Source organism: Phascolarctos cinereus, unplaced genomic scaffold, assembly GCF_003287225.1.
Source record: "Phascolarctos cinereus isolate Bilbo 61053 unplaced genomic scaffold, phaCin_HiC Scaffold_8;HRSCAF=390, whole genome shotgun sequence".
NCBI classification, from domain to species: domain Eukaryota; kingdom Metazoa; phylum Chordata; class Mammalia; order Diprotodontia; family Phascolarctidae; genus Phascolarctos; species Phascolarctos cinereus.
The window spans coordinates 71,810,512-71,829,768 of NW_027556291.1; the positions used below are offsets into that span (position 1 = coordinate 71,810,512).

The 19,257-nt window shown below is 39.7% G+C and overlaps 1 long non-coding RNA gene across 3 annotated transcripts in view; it reads right to left on the reverse strand.

Annotated features, from left to right (window-relative positions):
- Nucleotides 1-4,015: 4,015 nt before the first annotated feature.
- LOC110200357 (uncharacterized) overlaps nucleotides 4,016-19,257 on the reverse strand; it is an 89,214-nt gene continuing 73,972 nt past the window's right edge. For all 3 annotated transcript variants that reach the window (XR_013483617.1, XR_002322233.2, XR_002322232.2), the window contains one exon: nucleotides 4,016-4,520. This is a non-coding gene — a long non-coding RNA (uncharacterized LOC110200357). The remainder of the gene's footprint in view (nucleotides 4,521-19,257) is intronic.

Genomic DNA, 19,257 nt, shown 5'->3' on the forward strand with positions numbered 1-19,257 from the left:
AAGAAAAGGCATTTACAATGGAGGGGAAATGGGGGAAGGTGAGAGGGAATAAGTGAATCTTATTCTCATAGGATTTGGCTTAAGGAGGGAATAACATACATAATTGGGTATGGAAATCTATCTTACCCTACAAGAAAATAAGGGGGAAAGGGGAGAAGAGAGCAGGGGTTGATAGAGGGGAGGGCAGATTGGGGAAGGGGATATAAGAAGCAAACACTTCTGAGGAGGGACGGGGTCAAAAGAGAGAATAGAATAAACTGGGGGTAGTATAGGATGAAGGGAAATATACTTAGTTTTCACAACATGACTACAATGGAAGTGTTTTGCATGACTATACATGTATACCCTGTATCTAGTTGCTTGCCTTTTCAATGAGTGTGGGTGGGGAAGGAGGAAGGGAGAAAATTTGTAACCCAAAGTTTTAAAAACACAAGCTAAAAAAAAATAATAAAAAGTTAAAAAAAATTCTTGGATTCTAGCTAATCCATTCCGTTGTCTGCTTCTCTTTTAGGTGAGGAGTTTACCTCATTCACATTCATACTTATGATTACTAACAGTGCTCCATCCTATATTCTTTCGCTCATTCTCTCTCTCTCTGTCTCTCTCTCTCTCCCCCCCTCCCTCGCTCCCTGACTCCCTCCTTCCCTCCCTATTTCTCTCTCCCCTATCCCTCCTCCAAAGTCTGTTCTGTGTCTAACCACTGTCTTCTTTTATCTGACCCCATTTATAGCTCTTCTTTCTTTTATCTCTTTCCCCACCTACTTCTCCCTTAGGTAAGATAGGTTTCAATTACCAGTTCATTTTGTGTGCGTGTGTATTTATATACACACAAACAAATGTATATATGTATATGTTTGTACACATACACACATATCCCCTTATATAAAGGTACACAGTTTAACCTTCTCATTTTCCCTAATTATTTCTCTTTACGTTTCTCATGAGTCCTGTATGTGAAAGCCACATTGTCTATTGACCTCTGGTTTTTCATCAGAAATGCTTGAAAGTTCTTCGTATCATTAAATATCCATTTTTTCCCTGAAGGACTATACTTCATAGAGAGCAAGCCTGTAGTAATCATAAAGTTTTCAGAGAGAGAGTCCCCAGCCACAAGTATCGTCTCCACTCCGTGTTCTAAGGCTAGATGTGTCTCCCCAGACAGCAAAGCTGCAGTAAACACAATGTTTTCAGAGACAATGTCCCCAGCCACAAGTATCTTCTCCACTGACAATTCTAACATTAGATTTATTTCCCCAGAAAGCAAGCCTGTAGTAACCACAACGTTTTCAGGGACAGTGTCCCCATCCACAAGTATTTTCTCCTCTGAGTCTTCTGAGATCGATGTGTTTGCCCAGAAAGCATGTAGTAACCGTAATGTTTTTGAAAGAGTGACCCCAGCGGCAACTATCTTCTCCACTGAGTGTTCTAAGGATAGATATATGTTCCCAGAAAGCAAGCATGTAGTAACTGTAATGTTTTCAGAGACAGTGTCTCAGTTCTCAAGTATCTTCTCCACTGAGCATTCTGAGACTAGATGAGTTTCCCCAGAAAGCAAGCCTGTAGGAACAGTATTGTTTTCAGAGACATTGTCCCCAGCCACAAGTATCTTCTCCAATGACTGTCCTAAGGCTAGATTTATTTCCCCACAAAGCAAGGCTGTAGTAAACATAATTTTTTCAGGCTGAATGTCATAAGTCATGAGTATCTTCTCCTCTGAGTGTTCTGAGACTAGATGTATTTACCCAGAAAGCAAGCTGGGAGTAAACATAACATTTTCAGAGACAGTGTCTCCAGCCACAAGTATCTTCTTGTCTGAGTCTTCTGACACTAGATGTGTTTCCCCAGAAAGCAAGCCTATAGTAACAGCAATGCTTTCAGAGACACTGGCCCCAGTCACAAATATCTTCCCCACTGAATGTACTCAGGCTGTATGTGTTTCCCCAGAAAGCAAGCCTGTAGTACACATACTGTTTTCAGAGACAGTGTCTCCAGCCACAAGTATCTTCCCCTCTGAGTCTTCTGAGATTGATGTGTTTGCCCACAAAGCATGCAGTAAACATAATGTTTTTGGAGAGAGTGTCAATAGCTGCAAGTATCTTCTCTACTGAGTGTTCTAAGGATAGATATGTTTCCCCAGAAAGCAAGCATGCAGTAACTGCAATGTTTTCAGAGACAATGTCTCAGTTCTCAAGTATCTTCTCCACTGAGTGTTCTGAGACTAGATGTGTTTCCCCAGAAAGTAAGCCTGGAGTACACATAATGTTTTCAGGCACAGTGTCTCAGTTCTCAAATATCATCTCCACTGAGAGTTCTGAGACTACATGAGTTTCCCCAGTAGGAAACCTGTACTAACTATAATGTTTTCAGAGACAGTGTCTCCAGCCACAAGTATCTTCTCCTCTGAGTTTTCTGAGATTGATGTGTTTGCCCAGAAAGCCTGCCTGTAGTAACCATAATGTTTTTTGAGAGAGTGTCCCCAGCCACACTTTCTTCTCCACTCAGTGTTCTAAGCATACATATGTTTTCCCAGAAAGCAAGCATGTAATAATTGTAATGTTTTCAGAGAAAGTGTCTCCATTCTCAAGCATCTTCTTCACCGAGTGTTGTAAGGCTAGATGTGTTTCCCCAGCAACTAAGCCTGGAATACACATAATGTTTTCAGGGAGACTGTCTCAAGTCACAAGTATCTTCTACTTTGAATGTTCTGAGACTAGATGTATTTGCCCAGACAGCAAGCTTGTAGTACACATATTATTTTCAGGGACAGTGTCTCCAGCCACAAGTATCTTCTCCTCTGAGTCTTCTGAGATCGATGTGTTTGCCCAGAAAGAATGTAGTAACCATAATGTTTTTGGAGAGAGGGTCCCCATCTACATGTATCTTCTCCACTGAGTGTTCTAACACTAGATGTGTTTCCCAGAAAGTAAGCCTGGAGTACACATAATGTTTTTAGGGACACTGTCTTAAGTCACAAGTATCTTCTCTGAGTGTTCTGAGACTAGATGTGTTTGCCTAGAATGTATGTCTGTAGTAAACATAATGTTTTCAGAGACAGTGTCCCCAGCCACCAGTATCTTCTCCACTGAGTGTTCGGAGACTAGATGAGTTTCGCCAGAAAGCAAACCTGTAGGAACAGTAAGGCTACACGTGTTTCCACAGAAAGCAAGCCAGTGGTAACCATAATGTTTTCAGGGACAATATCTCCAGGCAAAAATGTCTTCTCCCTGAGAGTTCTGAGACTACATGTGTCTCCCCAGAAAGCATGCCTGTAGTAACCATGTTTTCAGAGCCACAAGTGTCCCGAGACATAAGTGTCTTCCCCACTGACTGTACTAAGGCTAGATTTATTTCCTCACAAAGCAAAGCTGTAGTAAATATAATGTTTTCAGGGAGAGTGTCTTAAGTTACAAGTATTTTCTCTTCTGAGTCCTCTGAGACTAGATGTGTTTCCCCAGAAAGCAAGCCTATAGTACACATACTATTTCCAGCCACAAGTATATTTTCCTCTGAGTCTTCTGAGATCGATGTGTTTGCCCAGAAAGCAAGCCTGTAGGAACAGCAATGTTTTCATAGACATTGTCCCCAGCCACAAAAATCTTCTCCACTGAGTGTTATGAGACTATATTTATTTCCCCTCAAATTAAGGCTGTATTAAACATAATGTTTTCAGGGACAGTGTCTTAAGTCACAAGTATCTTCTCTGAGTATCCCCAAAATAGATATGTTTGCCCAGAAATGAAACCTATATTAAGCATCATGTTTTCAGGGGCAGTGTCCCCAGCCACAAATATCTTCTCCATTGACTGTTCTAAGACTAGATGGGTTTCCCAGACAGTAAGCCTGTGGTACACATAATATTTTCAGGGAGAATGTCCCCATCCACAAATATCTTCTCCACTGAGTGTTGTAAGGCTACATGTGTTTCCCCAGAAAGCAAGCCTGTAGTAACCATAACGTTTTCAGGGACAATATCTCCGGTCAAAAATATCTTCTCCCTCAGGGTTCTGAGACTACATGTGTCTCCCCAGAAAGCATGCCTGTAGTAACCATAATGTTTTCAGAGCCACAAGCGTCCCGAGACATAAATGTCTTCCCCACTGACTGTACTAAGGCTAGATTTATTTCCTCACAAAGCAATGCTGTAGTAAATATAATGTTTTCAGGGACAGTGTCTTAAGTTACAAGTATTTTCTCCTCTGAGTCCTCTGAAACTAGATATGTTTCCCCAGAAAGCAAGCTTGTATTACACATACTATTTTCAGGGACAGTGTCTCCAGCCAGAAGTCTGAGTCTTCTTAGATCCATGTGTTTGCCCAGAAAGCAAGTAGTAACCATAATGTTTTTGGAGACAGTGTCCTCAGCCGCAAGTATCTTCTCCACTGAGTGTTGTAAGGATAGATATGTTTACCCAGTAAGCAAGCATTTAGTAACTGTAATGTTTTCAGAGACATTGTTGCCATCCACGAATATCTTCTCCACTGAGTGTTCGGAGACTAGATGAGTTTCGCCAGAGAGCAAACCTGTAGGAACAGTAATGTTTTGAGAGACATTGTCCCCAGCCACAAAAATCTTCTCTACTGAGCGTTATGAGACTAGATTTATTTCCCTTCAAAGTGAGGCTGTAGTAAACATGTTTTCAGGGAGAGTGTCTAAAGTCACAAGTATCTTCTCCACTGAGTGTTCTGAGACTAGATGAGTTTCCCCAGAAAGCAAGCCTGTAGGGACAGTAATGTTTTCAGAGACATTGTCCCCCAGCCACAAAAATCTTCTCCACTGAGTGTTATGAGACTAGATTTTATTTCCCCTCAAAGTAAGGCTGTATTAAGCATAATATTTTCAGGGAGAGTGTTTCAAGTCACAAGTATCTTCTCCTTTGAGTGTTCTGAGACTAGATGAATTTGCCCAGAGAGCAAGCCTGTAGTAAACATAATGTTTTCAAGGACAGTGTCTCCAGCCACAAGTATCTTCTCCACTAAGTGTTCTAAGGCTAGATGTGTTTCCCCAGAAAGTAACCCTGGAGTATACATAATGGTTTTAGGGGCAGTGTCTTAAGTCACAAGAATCTTCTCTGAGTATTCTGAGACTAGATGTGTTTGCCCAGAAAGTGTGCAAGTAGTAATCATAATGTTTTTAGAGAGAGTGTCCCCAGCTGGAAGTTCTCTCCACTGAGTGTTCTAAGGATAGATATGCTTCCCTAGAAAGCAAGGATGTAGTAAGTGTAATGTTTTCAGAGACATTGTCCCAGCCACTAATATCTTCTCTGCTGAGTGTTCTGAGACTAGGTATTCCCCCAGAAAGCCTGCCTGTAGTAATATGTTTTCAAAGACACTTTCTTCACCCAGAAGTATCTTCTCCACTGTATATTTCTAAGGCTAGATGTGTTTCCCCAGAAAGCAAGTCTGTAGTACACATAATATTTTCAGAGACAGTGTCTCCATTGACAAGAAGCTTCTCCTCTGAGTATTCTGAGACTAGATCTGTTTCTCCAAAAAGCAAGCCTATAGTAACAGTAATGTTTTCAAACATATTGTCCCCAGCAACAAATATCTTCTCCACTGAGTGTTCTGAGACTAGATGTTTCCCCAGGAAGCCTGCCTCTGGTAACTATAATGTTTTCAGAGACACTGTATCCAGCCACAAGCATCTTCTCCACTGAGTGTTCTAAGGCTACATGTGTTTGCCCAGAAAGTAAGCATGGAGTACACAATATGTTTTTAGCGACAGTGTCTTAAGTCACCAGTATCTTCTCTGAGTGTTCTGAGAATAGATGTCTCTGCCCAGAGAGCAAGCCTGTAGTAAACATAATGTTTTCAGAGAGTGAGTCTCCAGCCACAAGTATCTTCTCCACTGAGTGTTCTAAGGCTAGATGTGTTTCCCCAGACAGCAAGGCTGTAGGAAACATAATGTTTTCAGAGACACTGTCCCTAGACACAACTATCTTCTGCACTGATTTTTCTAAGGCTACATGTGTTACCCCGACAGCAAGCCTGTAGTACACATAATATTTTAAGAGACAGTATCCCCATCCACAAGTATCTTCTCCACTGAGTGTTCTAAGGCTAGATGTGTTTCCCCACAAAGCAAGCACACATAATGTTTGCGGGGACAATGTCTTAAGTCACAAGTATCTTCTCTCAGTGTTCTGAGAGTAGATGTGTTTGCCCAGAAAGCAAGCCTGCAGTTACCATAACATTTTCAGGTACAGGGTCTCCAGCCACAAGTATCTTTTCATATGAATATTCGGAGATTGATGTGCTTGCCCAGAAAGCCTGCCTGTAGTAACCATAATTTTTTCAGTGACAGTGTCCCCATCCACAAGTGTCTTCTTCATTGAGTGTTCTAAGACTAGATATGTTTCCCCAGAAAGCAAGCATATAATAACTGTAATGCTTTCAGAGGCAGTGTCTCAGTTCTCAACTATCTTCTCTGAGTGTTCTCAGACTAGATTTGTTTCCCCAGAAAGCCTGCCTGTAGTAACCAGAATGTTTTCAGAGGCAGTGCACCCAGGCACAAGTATATTCTCCAATGAGTGTTCTAATGCTAGAAATGTTTCCACAGAAAGCAAGCCGGTAGTAACCGTAAGGTTTTCAGAGACAGTGTCTCCAGCCACAAGTATCTTCTCCACTGACTGTTCTAAGGCTAGATTTATTTCCCTTCAAGGCAAGTCTGTAGCAAACATAACATTTTCAAAGACAGTGTCTCCAGTAGTCAGTGACTATAGTAATCTATTATTTGATAAACAAAAAGACCCCAGCTTCTGCGATAAGAACCCACTCTTTGAAAAAACTGCTGGGAAAACTGGAAAAGAGTATGGCAGAAACTAGGTTCATGACTTAGATATAAAGGCTGATACTATACGTAAACTGGGAGAACAAGGAATAGTTTACCTACCAGATGTATGGAGAACAGAAGAATTCATGATCAAACAGGAGATAGAGAACATTGTGAAAAGCAAAATGGATAATTTTTATTACATTAAATTGAAAAGTTTTTGCACAAAGTCAATGCAACTAAGATTAGAAGGAAGGTAGAAAATTGGGAATTTTTACAACCAGTCTCTCTGATAAAGGTCTCATTTCTAAAATATATAGAGAATTAATACAAATTTATAAGAATACAAGCCATTCCCCAATTTCAAAGACACTATCCCTAGACACAACTATCTTCTGCACTGAGTTTTCTAAGGCTACATGTGTTACCCCGACAGCAAGCCTGTAGTACACATAATATTTTATCATTCATATCAAAGGATATGAACAGGCAGTTCTCAGTTGAAGAAATTAAAGCCATCTATAGTCATATGAAAAAATGCTCTAAATCGTTACTGATTAGAGAAATGCAAATCAAAACAACTCTGAGGTACCACATCACACCTATCAGATTGGCCAACATGACAAAACAGGAAAATGAGAAATGTTGGAGAAGATGTGGGAAAATTGGAACACTAATACATTGTTGGTGGAGTTGTGAAATGATCCAACCATTTTGGAGAACAATTTGTAGCCCAAAGGGCTACAAAAATGTGCATACCCTTTGATCCAGCAATAGCACTTCTAGGGCTATATCCCAAAGAGATCATACAAATGGGAAAAGGACCCACATGTACGAAAATATTCATAGCAGCTCTTTTTGTGGTGGCAAAGAATTGGAAATTGAAAGGATGCCCATCAATTGGGGAATGGCTGAGCAAGTTGTGGTATATGAATGTAATGGAATACTATTGTGCTATAAGAAATGATGAACAGGCTGACTTCAGAAAAACCTGGAAAGACTTATATGGTCTGTTGCTGAGTGAAGTAAGCAGAACCAAGAGGACTCTGTGCACAATAACAGCCACGTTATGCAATGACTAATATTGTTAAACTGAACCCTTCTCAGCATTACAAGGATCTAAGACATCTCCAGAGGCCTCGTGATGTAAAATGCTGTCCACATCCAAAGAACTATGGAAGTTGGACTGCTATCACTTTTTTACTTTCTGATGAGTTTTGTTTCATCTTTCTGATGGTTCCTCCTATTGGTTTTAATTTTTACTTACAACTTCACTAATGTGGAAATATGTTTAATAGGAATGTAAATGTAAGGCCTATATCAGATTGTGTGCCATATTGGGGAGGGGAGGAAGGGGAGAAGAATTTTCAACTAAAAAGAATATGGAAGTGATTCTTGATAAATCAAAATAAATTGATAAAAGTTTTTTAAAATGTAGAAAATAAAAAAAAAAGACTGTCTCCAGCCACAAATATCTTCTCCACTGACTGTTCTAAGGCTAGGTGTATTTCCCCACACAGCAAGGCTGTAGTAAACATAATATTTTCAGAGACACTGTTCCTAGCCACAACTATCTTCTCCACTGAGTGTTCTAAGGCTACATGTGTTACCCAGACAGCAAGCCTGTAGTACACGTAATATTTTAAGAGACAGTATCGCCATCCACAAGTATCTTCTCCACTGAGTATTCTAAGGCTAGATGTGTTTCCCCACAAAGCAAGCCTGTAGTACACATAATGTTTTCGGTGACAGTCTCTTAAGTCACAAGTACAGTCTCTGAGTGTTCTGAGATCAGATGTGTTTGCCCAGAAAGCAAGCCTGTAGTACACATAAGGTTTTCAGAGACAGCGTCCCCAGCCACAAGTATCTTCTCCACTGAGTGTTCTAAGGCTAGATGTGTTTCCCCAGACAGCAAGGCTGTAGTATACATAATGTTTTCGGGGACAGTGTCTTAAGTCACAAGTATCTTCTCTGACTGTTTTGAAAATTGGTGAGTTTGCCCAGAAAGTAAGCCTGTATTAAGCATCATGTTTTCAGGGACAGTGTCTCCAGCCACAAGTATCTTCTCCACTGACTAAGGCTATATGGGTGTCCCAGACAGCAAGCCTGTTGCACACATAATATGTTCAGGGAGCGTGTCTGCATCCACAAGTATCTTCTCCACTGAGTGTTATAAGGCTAGATGTGTTTCCCCAGAAAGTAAGCCTGGAGTACACATAATGTTTTCAGGGACAGTGTCTTAAGGCACAAATATCTTCTCTGAGTGTTCTGAGATTAGAAGTGTTTGCCCAGAAAGTGAGTCTGTAGTAAACATAATGTTTTCAGAGACAGTGGCCCCAGCCACAAGTATCTTTTCCACTGAGTATTCTGAGGCTAGTTGTGTTTGCCCAGAAAGTAAGCCTATATTAAACATCATGTTTTCAGGGACAGCATCCCCATCCACAAGTAATTTCTCCACTGAGTGCTATAAGGCTAGATGTGTTTCCCCAGAAAGTAAGCATGGACTACACATAATGTTTTTAACAACAGTGTCTTAAGTCACCAGTATCTTCTCTGAATGTTCTGAGAATAGATGTCTCTGCCCGGAGCGCAAGCCTGTAGCAAACATGTTTTCAGAGTAAGAGTCCCCAGGCACAAGTATCTTCTCTCCTGAGTGTTCTAAGGCTAGATGTGTTTTCCCAGATACCAAGGCTGTAGTAAACTTAATGTTTTCAGACACACTCTCCCTAGCCACAGCTGTCTTCTGCACTGAGTGTTCTAAGGCTAGATATGTTACCCCAACAGGAAGCCTATAGTGCACATAATATTTCCAGAGACAGTATCCCCATCCACAAGTATCTTCTCCACTGTGTGTTCTACGGCTAGATGTGTTTCCCCACAAAGCAAGCCTGTGGTACACATAATGTTTCCAAGGACAGTGTCTCAAGTCACAAGTATCTTCTCTGAGTGTTCTGAGATGAGATGTGTTTGCCCAGACAGCAAGCCTGGAGTTAACATAACGATTTCAGGGACAGGGTCTCCAGGCACAAGTATCTTCTCCTCTGAATCTTCTGAGATTAATGTGTTTGCCCAGGAAGCCTGCCTGTATTAACCACAATGTTTTCAGAGACAGTGTCCCCATCCACAAGTATCTTCTTCACTGAGTGTTCTAAGGCTAGATGTGTTTCCCCAGAAAGTAAGCCTGGAATACACATAATATTTTTAGGGACAGTGTCTTAAGTCACAAGTATCTTCTCTGAGTGTTCTGAAAATGGATGTGTTTACCCAGAAAGTAATACTTTAGTAAACATATTGTTTTCAGAGACAGTGTCTGCAGCCACAAGTATCTTCTCCACTGAGTGTTCTATGGCTAGATGTGTTTCCACAGAAAGCAAGCCTGTAGTACACATAATGTTTTCGGGAACAGCATCTTAAGTCAGAAGTATCTTCTCTGAGTGTTCTGAGGCTAGATGTGTTTGCTGAGAGAGCAAGCCTGCAGTTACCATAACCTTTAAAGGGACACTCTCTCCAGCCACAAGTATCTTCTCCACTAAGTGTTCTAAGGCTAGATGTGTTTCACCAGAAAGCAAGACTGTAGTAACAGTACTGCTTTCACAGACATTGACCCTAGTCACAAATATCTTCCCCACTGAGTGTTATGAGACTAGATGTGTACCCCCAAAAAGCCTGCCTATAGTAGCCATAATGCTTTCAGAGACAGTGATCCCATCCACAAATATCTTCTTCACTGAGTGTTCTAAGGCTAGATGTGTTTCCCCAGAAAGCAAGTCTGTAGTACACATAATATTTTCAGAGACAGTGTCTTCATCCACAAGAAGCTGCTCCTCTGAGTATTCTGAGATCGATGTGTTTGCCCAGAAAGCAAGCCTATAGTAACAGTAATGTTTTCAAAGCCATTGTCCCCAGCCACAAATATCTTCTCCACTGAGTATTCTGAGACTAGATATGTTTCCCAGACAGCAAGCCTGTAGTACACATAATGTTTTCAGGGAGAGTGTCCCCATCCACAAGTATCTTCCCCACAGAGTGTTATAAGGCTAGATGTGTTTCCCCAAAAAGCAAGCCTGTAGTACACATACTGTCTTCAGCAACAGTGTCTCCAGCCACAAGTATTTTCTCCTCTGAATCTTCTGAGATTGATGTGTTTGCCCAGAAAGCATGTATGTAGTAACCACAATGTTTTTAGAGAGAGTGTCCCCAGCCGCAAGTATCTTCTCCACTAAGTGTTCTATGGATAGATGTTTCCCCAGAACGCAAGGATGTAGTAACTGTACAGTGTCCTAATTCTCATATATCTTCTCCGCTGAGTGTTCTGAGACTAGATGTGTTTCCCTAGAAAGCAAAGCTGTAGTAAAGACAATGTTTTCAGAGACAATGTCTCCATCCACAAGTATCTTCTCTGAGTTGTGTGAGACTAGATGTCTTTCCCCAGAAAGCAAACCTGTAGTAGCTGTAATGTTTTGAGAGACAGTGTCCCCAGCCACAAGTATCTTCTCTGAGTGTTCTAAGGCTATATTTCTTTGGCCAGAAAGCAAGCCTATAGTAACCATAACATTCTCAGGAACAGTGTCTCAAGTCTCAATGTTTTTCCTCTGAGTGTTCTGAGATTAGAAGTGTTTGCCCAGAAGAAGTGCCTGTATTAAACATAATGTAGGCATGTAAACAATTTGCCCTTATTAACAACATGTGGTATCTTCTTGTCACATTTACCTTTTTATTTCTCTCTTGAATCTTGTACTTGATCAAATTTTTTTGTTGAGCTCTGGTCTTTTTATCAGGAAGGTTTGGAAGTCCCCAATTTTGATGCATATCCATCTCATCTCCTGAAAGATCATGCTCATTTTCACTAGGTAGTTGATCCTTGGCTGCAATCCAAGCTTCCTTGCCTTATGGAATATCATGTCCTATACCCTATGGTCTTTTAATGTAGAAGCTGCAAGATCCTGTGCAATCTTGACTTTGGTTCCATGATATTTAAATTGTTCCTTTCTTGCTACTTGCAGTATTTTCTGTTTGACCTGGTAATTTTGGAATTTGGCTATTATATTCCTTGGCATTTTCAATTTGGGATCTTTTTCAGGATATGAGCGTTGAATTCTTTCTATGGCTATTTTTCCTCCTGGTTCTTGGCAGCTTACCTGGTGTTAGGCTGGAATCAGCAAGGCTGGAATGCTAGGGCAACTCTAGGTTGCCTGCTTTTCCTTTCCTTTAGTTTTCTTCAGTTCCTTTTAGATGAATATTGCAGGGTGTTTATGCACCTGGGGCCCTTTCTAATGCTGCTTCCCTTATTTTGGCTGAGGCACTGGGAGACCAGTTTGCTGCTGAATGCCTAGGCACCAGGATCTCTTCCTGGTGTGCTAAAGTGGAGATTTCCACTAGCTGGCTGGGACACCTCCCTTTCTGTTCTACTCCCCTTCCCTCAGGGAAAGAGGGGCCTTTCCTGTTAATCCCTCAAGCTACCTGGGCTACTGCACTGGTGCTCCCCTTCTTTCTTCTGGTTCAGCTGTTCCAGGGTTTATCCTGGGGTAATATTGTCTGGGCTTCCAAGGTTGATAGGGGAAGGTGAGAGTGACTACCTTTCTACTCCACCATCTTGGCTCCTGGGAGCGGAAATCTCTTGCTTTCTCTTTCTGGTGGTTCCTTCTACTGTTTCTAATTCTTCCTTACAACACCACTAATGTGAAAATATATTTAATTGGAATGCATATGTGTAGCCTATAGCAGTTTGCCTGCCGTCTTGGGGAGGGAGGCAGGGAAGTAGGGGGAGGAAAATTTAAAACTCAAAAGCTTATAGAAGTGATTGTTGATAAGTCAAAATAAATTAATAAAAAAAAAAAAAGAAATTCCATCATGGATTCTGTGTGAGGATGAGATCTTGAGGAGAGTGGCTAGATCAAAGTGTGGGGGAACAAGACGAAACAAGCATTCAATGAGCTCCTACTAATTCCCGGGCATTACATTCTTTATAACTGTTATCTCATTTGATCCTCACAACAACCCTAGGAAGAAAACCAAATTACTAGTATCAAGAATGAAAAGGGTGAAGCTACCACCATGGAAGAGGAAATTAAAACAATAATTAGGAACTATTTTGCCCAACTGTATGCCAACAATTTTCATAATCTTAGTGAAATGGACACATATTTACAAAAATATAAATTGCCCAGATTAACAGAAGAGGAAGTAAAATACTTAAATAACCCCATCTCAGAAAAAGAAATTGAACAAGCTGTTGATGAACTCCCTAGGAAAAAATCTCTAGGGCCAGATGGATTTACATGCAAACTCTATCAAACATTTAAAGAACAATTAACTCCAATACCATATAGACTATTTGGGAAAATGGGTGAAGAAGAAGTCTTACCAAATTCTTTTTATGATACAAATATGGTGCTGATACCTAAACCAGGAAGAGTCAAAACAGAGAAAGGAAATTAGAGACCAATTTCTCTAATGAATATAGATGCAAAAATTTTAAACAAAATATTAGCAAATAGATTACAACAACTTATCACAAGAATAATACACTATGACCAGGTAGGATTTATACCAGCAATGCAGGGCTGGTTCAATATTAGGAAAACTATCAGCACAACTGATCATATCAACACCAAAACTAACAGAAACCACGTGATTGTCTCCACAGATGCAGAAAAAGCTTTTGGAAAAATACAACACCCATTCCTATTAATAACACTAGAGAGAAAAGGTATAAATGGAGTCTTCCCTAAAATAATAAATAACATGTACCTAAAATCTTCAGCAACCATCATATGTAGTGGGGACAAGCTAGAAGCATTTCCAATAAGAGTGGGGGTGAAACAAGGATGTCCATTATCACCACTGTTGTTCAATATTGTACTGGATAAATGTTCGCTATAACAATAAGAGAAGAAAAAGAAATTGAAGGTATTAGAATGGGCAAAGAAGAAACAAAGCTATCACTCTTTGCAGATGACATGATGATGTACTTAGATAATCCTAGAGAATCAAGTAAAAAACTACTTGAAACAATAAACAACTTTAGCAAAGTTGCAGGCTATAGAATAAACCCACATAAATCTTTGGCAATTCTATATACTACCAACAAAGCCCAACAGCAAGAGATAGAAAGAGAAATTCCATTTAAACTTACTATAGACATTACAAAATATTTAGGAGTCTACATCCTAAAACAAACCCAGGAACTATATGAACACAATTACAAAATGCTTTTCACACAAATAAAGTCAGATCTAAATAATTGGAAAAACATCAGCTACTCATGGATAGGCTGAGCTAATGTAATAGAAATGACAATTCTACCTAAGCTAATTTACTCATTCAGTGCCATACTAATAAAACTACCAAAAAATTATTTTATACAGTTAGAAATAATAATAACAATATTCATCTGGAAGAGCAAAAGATTGAGAATATCAAGGGAACTAATGAAAAGAAATGCAGGGGAAGGTGGCCTAGCCATTCCAGATCTTAACTTGTATTATAAAGCCCCCAATCTTCAAAACTGCTTGGTACTGGCTAAGAAATAGAGTGGTGGATCAGTGGAATAGGTTGAATATGCAAGACACAGTGGTCAGTGACTATAGTAATCTATTATTTGAGAAACCCAAAGACCCCATTTTCTGTGATAAGAACCCACTCTTTGAAAAACAAACTGCCCGGGAAAACTGAAAAAGGGTATGGCAGAAACTAGGCATAGACCAAATCTCACACCATATACCAAAAAACAGTCAAAATGGGTTCATAATTTAGACATGAAGACTGATACTACAATCAAACTACCTATCAGATCTATAGAGAACAGAAGAATTCATGATCAAACAGGAGATAGAGAATATTATGAAAAGCAAAATGGATAACTTTGATTACATTAAATTGAAAAGATTTTTGCACAAACAAAGCCAATGCAACTAAGATTAGAAGGAAGGTAGAAAATTGGGAAAGAATTTTTACTAGTCTCTCTGATAAGGGCCTCATTTCTAAAATATATAGTGAATTAAGTCAAATTTGTAAGAACACAAGTCATTCATCAATTGATAAACGGTCAAAGGATATGAACAGGCAATTCTCAGTTGAAGAAATTAAAGCCATCTATAGTCATATGAAAAAATGCTCTAAATCACTATTGATTAGAGAAATGCAAATCAAAACAACTCTGAGGTACCACATCACACCTATCAGATTGGCCAACATGACAAAACAGGAAAATGATAAAAGTTGGAGAAGATGTGGGAAAATTGGAACACTGATGCATTGTTGGTGGAGTTGTGAAATGATCCAACCATTTTGAAGAGCAATTTTGAACTATGCCCAAAGAACTATAAAAATGTTCATACCCTTTGACTCAGCAATAGCACTTCTAGGGCTGTATCCAAAAGAGATCATACAAATGGGAAAAGGGCCTACATGTACAAAAATATTCATAGCAGCTCTTTTTGAGGTGGCAAAGAATTGGAAATTGACAAGATGCCCATCAGTTGGGGAATGGCTGAACAAGTTGTGGGAGATGAATGTAATGGAATACTATTGTGCTATAAGAAATGATGAACAGGCTGACTTCAGAAAAACCTGGAAACACTTGTATGGTCTGATGCTGAGTGAAGTGAGCAGAACCAAGAGAATGTTGTACACAGTAACAGCAAAGTTGTGTGATGACTAATATTGATAAATGTAACCCTTCCCAGCAATACAAGGATCTAAGACGTCTCCAAAGGCCTCGTGATGGAAAATGCTACCCACATCCAAAGAAAGAACTATGGAAGTTGAATTGCTATTTTTTTTTCTCTTCTGTTGAGTTTTGTTTCCTTTTTCTGGTGGTTCCTCCTATTGTTTCTGATTTTTACTTACAACATCACTAATGTGAAAATACGTTTAATAGGAATTTAAATGTATAGCCTATATCAGATTGTGCACCATCTTGGGAAGGGTGGTGGGAAGGATGGGGGAGAAAAATTTTAAACTCAAAAGTATATGGAAGTGATTGTTGATAAAACAAAATAAATTAATTTAAAAAAAGGGGGGGGATTGCAGAGATGTATTTGCCAGCACTGAGGCAGGATACTCTTGCTTTACTATACTTGGATCTGCAAAGCCCCGGGTGTCAGTTCCAGGGTGAGTAGGAGTGCTGACATGGCAGAGCATGTGGTAGCAGTAGAGAGGGAATCGTCCTCACAGTTTCAAGGCAGAAAAGAGTGCTTGTGGTCACTCACAGACCACAGCACAGGCCAGGAAAGAAGTAAACACCTCTCCTTTGATCATATCACCTTCGAAAAACTGAAAATTTACAGGTCCCTAGAAGTATCTCTGAAAGGAGCTGCACAAAACCCCTGAAGCTTGGGACAGTACACCCTCAACACTGGAAGCAGAACCCTACCTTACAAAGAATTTAAAAGTTAAATAATTGACTGGGAACATGACCAAACAACCCAAAAAATTATTCAGAGTATAGAATCTTATTTTGGCAACAAAAAAGATCAAAACATACAACCAGAAGAAGACAACAAAGTAAAAGCACCTATATCCAAAGCCTCCAAAAAAAATATGAATTGGTCTCAGGCTATGTAAGAGCTCAAAAAGGATTTTGAGAAGTAAGTAAGAGCAGTAGAGGAAAAATTTGGAAGAGAAATGAGAGTGATGCAAGAAAATCATGAAAAATGAGTCAACAAAAATTACTGAAGAAAATAATACCTTAAAAATAGATTAACCCAAATGGCAAAAGAGGTCCAAAAGGCCAAGCAGGAGAATAATGCCTTAAAAAGTAAAATTGGCCAAATGAAAAAGAAGATGCAAAAGTTCACTGAAGAAAATACTTCCTTAAAAATTAGAATGGAGGGAGCGGAGCCAAGATGGCGGAGTAAAAGCAGCGACTTGCTTGAGCTCTCCCCCAAACCCCTCCAAATACCTGTAAAAAATGGCTCTAAATAAATTCTAAAGCATCAGAACCTACCAAAAGACAGAGTGAAACAAATTGCCAGCCCAAGACAACCCAGATGTTATATTTCACCAGGCTGGGAGAGGAGCATACTTCAGTGTGCAGGTGCAGGCCTCAGAGGACTGAATCACAGGCAGCTGTGGCAGTTTCCAGACTTCTCAACCCAAGAATGCCAAAGACAACTTGGAAGGTCAGTGGGAAAAGTCTGTTTCTGCAGTGAAAGAGAAACTAGTTCTCAGCCCCAGTGCCCGAGCGCGGCCCCAGGTTAGCGGCTTCTTCCTGAGCTTCCGGCCCACAAACTGAGGGGGAATCAGGTGGCTGATCAGAGGGGGATTGCAGTGGATCTCTTTGCCAGTGCTGAGGCAGGAATTTCTTGCTTTACCTGTGCTTGGATCTGGGTCAAGGAGGAGGGCTGGAATGGTGGAGCTTGTGTTGGCGGTAAAGAGAAAATTGTCCTCACAGTTTCAAGACAGAAAAGAGTGCTTATGGTCACTCATAGACCAGAGCACAGGACAGGAAAAGAGCAAACACCTCGACCCTTATGATACAACCTTGGAAGAAATGAAAATTTACAGGTCCCTAGAAGTATCTCTGAAAACAGCTGTACAAACCCCCAAAGCTCGGGACAGTACATTCTCCACATTGGAAGCAGACCTCTACCTTAATAAAGAGTTTATAACTCAAGTAATTTGCTGGGATCATGAGCAAACCTTGCAAGAAGTATCAGACCATAGAATCTTTTTTTGGTAACAAAGAAGATCAAAACTTACAAGCAGAAGAAGACAACAAAGTCAAAGCTCTTACATCCAAAGTCTCCAAGAAAAATATGAATCAGTCCCAGGCCTTGGAAGAACTCAAAGGGGATTTTGAGAAGCAAGTAAGAGAAGTAGAGGAATAACTGGGAATATAAATGAGAGTGATGCAAGAAAATCATGAAAAACAAGTCAACAGCTTGCTAAAATAGACCTCAAAAAACACTGAAGAAAATAACATCTTAAAAAATAGCCTAACCCAAATGGCAAAAGAGGTCCAAAAAGACAGTGAGGAGAAGAATGCTCGAAAAAGCAAAATTGGCCAAATGGAAAAGGAAGTCCGAAAGCTTACTGAAGAAAATACTTCCTTAAAAATTAGAATAGAGCAATTGGAAGATAGTGACTTTATGAGAAATCACGACACAGTAGAACAAATCCAAAAGAATGAAAAATTAGAAAACAATGTGAAATATCTCATTGGAAAAACTGACCTGGAAAATGGATCTAGGAGATAGAATTTAAAAATTATTGGACTGTCTGAAAGCCATGATCAAAAAAAGAACCTAGACATCATCTTTCAAGACATTATCAAAGAAAACTGCCCGGATATTTTAGAATCAGAGGGCAAAATAGAAATTGATAGAATCCACTGATCACCTCCTAAAACAGATCCCCAAAGGAAAACTCCTAGGAATATTGTAGCCAAATTCCAGAATTTCCAGGTCAAGGAAAAATATTGCAGGCAGCCAGAAAGAAACAATTCAAGTATTGTGGAAACACAATCAGGATAACACAAGATTTAGCAGCTTCTACATTAAGGGAACGGAAGGCATGGAGTATGATATTCTAGAGAGCAAAGGAGATAGGATTACAACCAAGAATCACCTACCCAGCAAAACTGAGTATAATCCTTCAGAGGAAAAAATGGTCATTCAGTGAAATAGAGGACTTTCAAGCATTCTTGATGAAAAGATCAGAGCTGAATAGAAAATTTGACTTTCAAATACAAGACTCAAGTGGAACATGAAGAGGTAAATAGGAAAGAGAAATCATAAGAGATATATTAAGGTTGAACTGTTTACATTCCTGCATGGAAAGATGATATTTATAACTCATGAGAACTTTGTCAGTATTAGGGTAGTTGTAGGGAAAAAATTATATGTATGTATGTATACATAGTTATAGATATTGACATAGATATGGATATAGATATAGAGATAGATAGATAGATAGATAGATAGATAGATAGATAGATAGATAGATAGATAGATGGACAGATAAAGGGCACAGGGTGAGCTAAAAATGAAGGGGTCATAAGTGGAAAATGAAATTAAGGGGTGAGAGAAGGAGAAAGGGAGAGGCAGAACCAGGTAAATTATCTTGCAAAAAAACAGAAAAGGCTCTTACAGTGGAGGGGAAACAGGGGAAGGTGAGAGGAAATTAGTGAATCTTATTCTCATAGGATTTGGCTTAAGGAAGGAATAACATACACACTGAATTGGGTATGGAAATCTGTCTTACCCTACAGGAAAATAGGTGGAGAAGGGGACAAGAGAGCAGGGGGATGATAGGGAAGAGGGCAGATTGGGAAAGGTGGTAATCAGAAGCAAACACTTCTGAGGAGGGACAGGGTCAAAAGAAAGAATAGAATAAATGGGGGGGACAGGATAGGATCAAAAGAAGTAGAGTTAGTTTTTCACAACATGACTACTATGGAAGTGTTTGCATAACTGCACATGTATAAAAAAATAGTTTAAAAATGAGAAAAAATAATATGGAGCAAATGGAAGCTAATAGCTC